Raw genomic sequence first — 8,408 nt, 5'->3', positions numbered from 1 at the left:
GGAGAACTGTGCAGTTAACCATGGCCTCTACATAGTAGTTATTGTGCTGTGACTAAAAGCTCTATCAGATATTTGTCATTACCTTCTTTGGGTTTCTCTTAGGTTCCTGGACTCAATTCCAATGTATGGAGGGGGAGGCTTTCTCCACAAGACTAACAAGCAAGTCTGACACAACCTACCCAGAGGTGACATCAGGTTCCACAGGTTAAGGGTTCGGTCCTACAAGACTGCCTCTCCCACTTCAGATCCCAGTGGCAAGCCCAGGTTGTTGCCTTACTTGTGACTGACTGGCTACAGACTGGGGGTTCAGTGAAACCCTCCTTGTACTTCAGACTTACACACTCACAAGCCCAGATTGTCAACTATACTTCACAGACTAACTACACATCAGAGGTTCCCAGGACCCCTCCTGGGGTTTAACTTGCTAGAGTGGCTTACAGAACTCAGAGAAACATTTTACTTACTAGATACTGCTTTATTCCAAGAGATATTACTTAGACGGAAGAGACACTTAGGGCAAACCATGAGGAAAGGGCTCAGAGCTTCCATGCTTTAGTGCAAAGCACCATTTTCCCAGCATCTCCATGTATTCATCAACCCAGAAGCTCTCCAAATCTCGGCCTTTGGGGTATTTATGGAGGCTTCATTATGTAGTCATGAATGATTAAATCATCGACCATTGGCAATGGATTCAATCTCCATATTCTACCACCCACCCCCCTACCCCCCCCACCCCCACCCCCAGGTCAGGGGATGGGACTGCAAGTTCCAGGTCTCTAATCACACAGCTGGTTCTCCTGGCAGCCAGCCCCCATCTTAAAGTCTGCTCATTAACATAATAAGAAACACCTTTGTCTCTTTTCACTTAGGAAATTCCAAGGGTTTTAGGAGCTCTGTGCCAGAAAAGATGAATATAGATTTCATATTATAAATCACAGTATCAAAGGGTCAAAGGATGAAAAAAATGCATATACGTAGGAGTAGGAGGTCCAAAGTACTTTGCACAATGACTAATTGTACAGATAAAGTCATTTTTCTAAAAATAGGCAAGTGTTCATAAACATACGCATTCTTTTTGGAGTCTCAATATATTCTTAGAGTATGGAAAGATAACATAGATTTCTGCATAGACCATGAAGCATTTTTGATTTCGCAATAATGACCCATTTTTCTCAGATCCCATTTTAAAAATCCCATTTTAAAAACCACTTGTCTCTATGGGGATTGAAGATAGAGAACAAGGTGTACAAGAGAAGGGCAGGATCAAAAGTGACTTCACAGGTTTGAAGCATAGGGTATTAGATACATGATAATAGCATTCAGTGGAATTGGAAAGACATAGGAAGGAAAAGTATTTCAATGAGAAAATAAATCAAGACTTTTATTTTTGAGTTTCTTGGGAGATATTCAAATGAAGATGCGTTGGTAGTTGGAAAAATGGTAGAGGAGCATAGGGATAAGGTTAGGATCACGGACATGAAGACCACCGGGTAGTATGTAAAATCAGAAGATGAAGGAAACTATTTGGACTAAGCGTAGAGAGAGAATGTAAGGTGATTTCAGATGGATCCATGAGGAATTCCAATATTTAGAAGGTAAGGTGTAAGAAGATCCAGCAAATAAAAACAAAATTTAGCAACCAGAAAGATGGGAGGAATAAAATTTCCTGATTTGAACATCCCTCAAAAGATTATTGAACTAACGTTTAGATGGTCTCCCAACCTTTCAACTATTCTTCATATTGATTTCAAAAATAAAATAAGATCAAGTTATTTGCTCACTAAAAATAATAATTTCAGTTAATATTCTTCATGGTTTGATCTTGACCTATGTGACAATAAAACTGAGTTGGAAAATTCTTTCTGGGAATGTCAGAAGACAGACATCAGAATGCTAATAGCTTGGTAGTGGAACACAGGATTACTACCCACCACCTTGCAAGTCAGTGACCTTTGTGTAGGACACAATCATATGTGGTAGTCCTAGCGTAGGACTTAGTACTTATTCCTATTACTTACCAAGGCCACTACAAGACACAATTTCAGAATGTACTGATCCCATAGCCCACAATATAAATCATTCTTGAGTTGTTACAGTATCAATTAATTGTACTGCTGTATATTATATTTTACTTGCTAATTTTCTTATTCTGTGGCCATCAGCAAACTGTAATCTCTCTGAGGACAGGCTTTTTTTTTTTATCACCACAGTATCCCTAGTACACAGTACAGTGCTTATATAGTATTATGATAAAAAATTATTTTTTAAAAGATTTTATTTATTTATTCATGACAGACAGCGAGAGAGAGAGAGAGAGAGAGAGAGAGAGAGAGAGAGAGAGAAGGAGAAGCAGGCTCCATGCAGGGAGCCCGATATGGGACTTGATCCCGAGACCGCAGGATCACGGCCTGGGCCGAAGGCAGGCGCTAAACCGCTGAGCCACCCAGGGATCCCCCTGATAAAAAATTATTGTTGAATAAATTATACTTTTACTATAAAGCCATTCTATCATTTTTCTTTTTCTTTTTTTTTTTTTTTTTTTGGTTCCTCAAAAATTTACTGCATGTGTGTTTTATATTAAAGATTGCGCTATAGGCACCTGGGTGGCTCAGTCAGTTAAGCATCTGACTCTTGGTTTCCGCTCAGGTCATGATCTCAGGTTATGAGATGGAGCCCCAAGTCAGGCTTGAGTCTGCTTGAGGTTCTTTCTACCTCCCTCTCTTTCCTCTCTACTCCTTCCCCTGCTTGCACATACATGTTCTCTCTCTCTAAAATAAATAAAATCTTAAAAAAGAGAGAATTATGCTATATCCTAGAGATGAAGGGATAAACCAAAAATATTAAGTCCCTCACCATATGAAACACAGATAATCTTTCTCAGTCTAGCCAATTCTGTTCAATTATATCAATGCAGCTCAATGCCCTGCAATCCAAGTCAATTTATTCCAAATGTAACTCAACTTAGTCCAACTCAGTTCAATGCAAGGCAACACAAGTTCAACACAACCCAATTACATGTATTAAACAAACTCTGTTTATATAATTTTGAAGTAAGATCTACACCCAGCATGGGGCTTGAACTCATGATCAAGTTGCATGTTCTATTAACTGAGCCAGCCAACTGCCCCAATTAAACAAACTTTAATTGAGCATCTCATATATAAGGACTAGTCTAAGCGATTAAACATTCAATGACTCATAAGGGGATTTTACAAAACAATTTGGAAAACATGTCTTTTTAATAAGGCATAGATTAAGACATTATAGAGCATTCAACATTATATGAATGTTATAAATTACCTTACCTCTTTACAAGCAGAAAGAAATGCTGGCCCCAACATTGACATAAAAACACCTCTTTTTAAAAAAAAGGTCTTAAAAATATCTATTGATTATTCAACACATACAAGAAAATTTTAAATTTTAAATTAAAGAAGAATCAAATAAAAATTAATAAAAATTGATATAAAATTCCAAGAATGCATTGTTGAGCTCTTTCAAATATTATTTGTTCTTTATATTTTTAGATTCACTGAGCATAGAAGACGTTAAATCTAGTCCTTTGATTTGTGTGCTTTGATATTTATGCTTTTGTGCCAAAAAAACTGATCACCTTTATCAGACTCTGACATGATTATGGCACTTTGTAGAATTTCCACCAGAGCATAGTGTATCATCAGGGAGAAGTTTCATGTTGTACCAGTTGTCCAATTTGGATCATCACCTAACAATGAGCTTCCAGATTTCTGAAAAACTAGGACACTTGGTTATGTATTCTAGTTGTCTTCACGAATGCCCAATCCTCTGCAACCTTTTGTCCTACTTAGTTATGGTGCAGGAAAGGTACAACTTATTTAGTCTCCCCTTAAAATCTAAAACTTGAGCTTTGTTAGTCTAATAATGCAAATATATTTAATTCCACTTTTACCATGATGCCAAAGGGGGAATTTATTTCTGGCGCATTTTCCTTTTGCTCTTCAGTATCCAAAGCAACCTCAGAGTCCATTGAAAAGCCATCTTTATAATTTTTTCCTTTCTATGAAATAAAATAAGCAAACAGAACTCCTGCTTACTATTCAAGTTTAATGTCTGTTGAAACTTTTTCTATATTTTTTCAGGCTAGATTGGGGATCACTATAATGTGTTTCCTCACCCTGAGGGATGTTCCTTTCCATTGTACTATATATTGCTTCCTTAATTGTTTACCTTCTATCTAGAAGGTTCTATCTAAAGATTGGTGGGAGGGGGACATCCATATCCTCAACTCTGCATTTCCAGCGCTCGTCACGTATTGGATACCCAATGAATGCCTGTTGAATAAGTACCCATGAAGCCTGCAGCATGTTATGAGCACAACTTTGGATCTTGGAGTAACAAGAATGGGAATGGGAAGAATCTCTTGGAATGGCAATTTATTGAGTTCTCTTGCTTTGGGTACAACATTTTGGCAGTACTTCAGAACTACATTCTATAACCTAAAACTAAGGCTCAATCTGGGGTGCCTAGGTGGCTCAATCAGTTAAGCATCTGACTCTTGATATTGACTCGGGTCTTGATCTCAGTGTCCTGAGTTCATGCCTGGTGTTGGACTCCTTGCTGGTCGTGGAGCCTACTTAAAATTGAAGCTCAATATGTATCTGTTTTAGGGGAGAAATGTGCCATGGCCCTTATAGTGAATCAGCACTATATGTTGAGGCATTTTCCCATCAGTCATGCCAATTAAGCCTTTTCTCTGCTTTCTGTACAGGAAACTTATCACCACCACCACCACCCCAAAAAACCCTCTGAATAAAGATCAAGCACTGCCTATGCATGGGAAATTTACAGAACTGAACACATGCCTTAAGGTTTAATATAGGTAAACATTAAATTGGTATTATACTAGGTAAAACAGAAAACTTTTTTAAAAACTGGGTTATTTTTGTTACTTACAGGTTACGTAAAAATTTGGGGGTGACTTTTAGGATATTCTTGGATGCAGAAAAGTCAATTCATAGTTTTACTTTTTAAAAGTTCTTATTTCATTAAAGCTACAAATACAAGAACCTATCATCTCTTTTACGAAGCTTTTGTTTGAGTTACATTTCATATAATTCTATTTAAAATTCTAGCAAATTTTACCAACCACCTAATTGCCTTTGGAAAATATTTGGTTTCATTTACAATTTCATTAAATTTATACTTTCTTTCTAAGTACTCAGGTTGTCTGAATTAATAAACAAATTATTTCCAAGTACTTAAATAACTTTTATAAATCTGATGATTTGAACATGTATGGTGAGCCTTGCGTTCTAAGTGCTTTGAAACTCTATATAAGTCACAAATATAGATCAATATGAAATATATGACTAACCCACTTATCTAATATGTTGAAATCTCTAAAATATTGCTGCCATATAAAATCACAAATATACAGAGACTGCCAAAAAATATATAATCATGGTATGGATTTGATTCTCTCAGACATTTGTATACTTAATTTTAAATCTTTCCAGATTTAAAACATGCTCACCCACCAAGAAACTATTGTGTGATTTCACACAAGTTAGGAGAATAACATCCCATGTAATTTTGAGTTTGCTTCATTCGAATGTGTGAAGCTATCATTTTAAGGACAAGGAAATTTGACTAAAAGGCTGACAGACTCCTGGGGATTCACTGAACCTTACATCACTGATGGTATAACTTCAAGATGGAAGTGATCTAACAGGAGCCATCCAATTCTTTACCCCATATCCCTTTGCTGAGGTGTACATTTCTCTGGTGCTTAGGATATGGAAATGCTTTTTCCATGGAATTCTGAAGATATTCAAGCTTGATGGAATCCTTTTTTTCTTTCACATACTTAAATTCCCACAAATCTAAAATGTCTTAAAGTAACATCCAATTGAATTCATAGTTATTGGGGCACAACCTCCAATGTCATTTTCTCTACAGTACCATCCCAGGAGACTTTTTTTCATTGAATTTAAAGGAAACAGCGGTCTCTGCTCAGGAATTCATACAAAAAAGATATGCATGTAGGAAAGAAGTCATATAATTTCCATTATTAATGACCTCCATCACTTACAGAAGGAGGATGAAAAGAGAGTCCTTGGGTGGTCTCAGCATGGCAATGTCTGCCTTACCAATTTCTAATTGGTGACCCCTATTGTGGCCTTCCAACACATACTGTTTCTCAATAAGATCCATAGGATTGGACCTAGAATGGAAGATGGTAAGCTCTCTGTGAGCGAATTCTGCTTTAACATACAAAAGATACATATCCCCTCTATGGGTTCATAAGAAGCTGTCCTGCTATAGTTCTTCCAAACCCTGTCATATTTCCAATGCCTATCCAATGTTGTACTTGCATGTTCAGCTTTACCCTTTCAGGGGTCACTTTTCTTCTATTTAAACTATCTTTGGGGGTGCCTGGGTGGCTCAGTCAGTTGAACATCTGGCTCTTGATTTTGGCTCCAGTCATGATCTCAGGGTCATGGGATCAAGCCTTGTGTCAGGCTCCATGCTGGATCTGGAGTCTGCTTAGAATTCTTTCTCCCTCTTCCTCTGCCTGCCCTCCTCCCAAGTAAATAAATAAATCTTTAAAAAATAATAATAAGCTATCTTTGTTATTGAATAGAGGCAAGGCAAGGTTCCCAGTGCAGGTGACTAAGATATTTATTTCTCTTTGAAATTGTCTTAGAAAAATACTCAGGAACTTTGGGGACAAAGCAAAGACTGGGTTTTACATAGCCTGAAAAGATTAGGTTCTAAATAAGAAAAAAGCTGTGTTTTTTTTTTTTTTTTTTTTCCCTAAGCTTTCCTAACATAAGAATGAATTCTGAGAGGGTAGTAACTTCTTTGATTTTCTAAGAACCTTTAAAAATGAAATTTTTTATTAGGTCATTGGAATTACTCTCAAATTATTACCTTACAGACTGCCTTAAGATTATGTCAGGCTTAAAATAGCTTCTAACTAGCAACCAGATAAAGCTACCTATCAATTAAAATATGTATGAAAATATTGGGGGAAAAACAAACAAACAAAAAAAAAACAAAAACTAAAGTTCGCAACTAAATTAGATAATGTCTCAAAACTGAAGGGAAACATCAAGGCATATGAAGATGGATTAAGGGAAGAGAAGGCAGAAAATGGCCATGATTCTTTGGGATCTTTATTTCCAGTATTGCCATAGGCAGGATCAGAGAAAGAAGCTTAATGTTTATCATTTCCATCATCCACAATTTCCAGGTGAGGTCTATCCTTCATCTTTCTTTTATTCCAGTAATGTATACCGGATTGGCCCAGTCTCCATCAGATCCTCATTCTAGTATGCATTCTTTTAGTACAAGTTCTATATGTTTTAAAAACTTAACTAAAAAAATAATAACCAAATAAATGCAGGGATATATCATGTACATTGATTGAAATGTTCAATATTATTAAGATGTCAATTCTCCCCCAAATGTTCTGTAAAAATGCAATTACAATCAAATTCTCACTAGACATATGTGAAAATTAACAAGCTAGTTCTAAAATATTTTAGGGAATTCAAAGGATGTAGAGTAGCCGAACTAATCTTGAGAAAGAAAAAAAATGGAGGATTTAGGCTACCTATTTTAAGACTTACTTTGAGCCATAATAATCAAAACAATGTAGTGTTGATGTAAGGATAAACATAGAGCAACTGGAATATAACAGAAAATCCAAAAATGGGTCCACAAATATATGACCAATTGATTTTCTGCAACACTGCAGAAAGGACAATCTTCATATACTGTGGCACAAAAATAACCATATACTGTGGTACAAAAATAACCAAATATCCATTTATAATAAACAAACAAAACAAAATGAAAAACTTAAAACTTTACTCATGTCACACACAAACAAAATGAATCATAGATCTAAATTCAAAAGCTAAAACTATAAAACTCCTACAATATAGTATAGGAGAAAAACCTCATGACTTGGAGTAGGCAAAGATTTTTTAAGAAAGAAAAAAAGCATAATTTACTTATAAAATAAAATGATAAGCTGCATTTCATCAAAATTAAAAATTTCAAAAACAAGGCACAGACTGAGAAAAATATTTATAATATGCAAAGGAGTTGTGTCCGAATACATAAAGCACTGAATAATAAATAATAAAAAAAAAAATCCAGGGTGCCTGGCTGACTCAGTCAATGGAACATGTGACTCTTGATCTCAGGATTATAAATTCAAACCCCATGTTGGGTGTGAAGATTATTTAAAAATAGAATCTTTAAGAAAGCATCCATTAAAAAATTGACATACAAAAAAAGGGCACATAAAAAGTATGCATATACTCATTAAAATAGCTAAAACACTGACAATATTAATTGTTGGTAGAATGTAGAGCAATCGGAACTCCCCTTCATGCTCATGAAGACATAAAATGATA

This window comes from Canis lupus, chromosome 14, assembly GCF_048164855.1.
Source record: "Canis lupus baileyi chromosome 14, mCanLup2.hap1, whole genome shotgun sequence".
NCBI lineage: Eukaryota > Metazoa > Chordata > Mammalia > Carnivora > Canidae > Canis > Canis lupus.
This window is presented reverse-complemented; position numbering follows the sequence as displayed.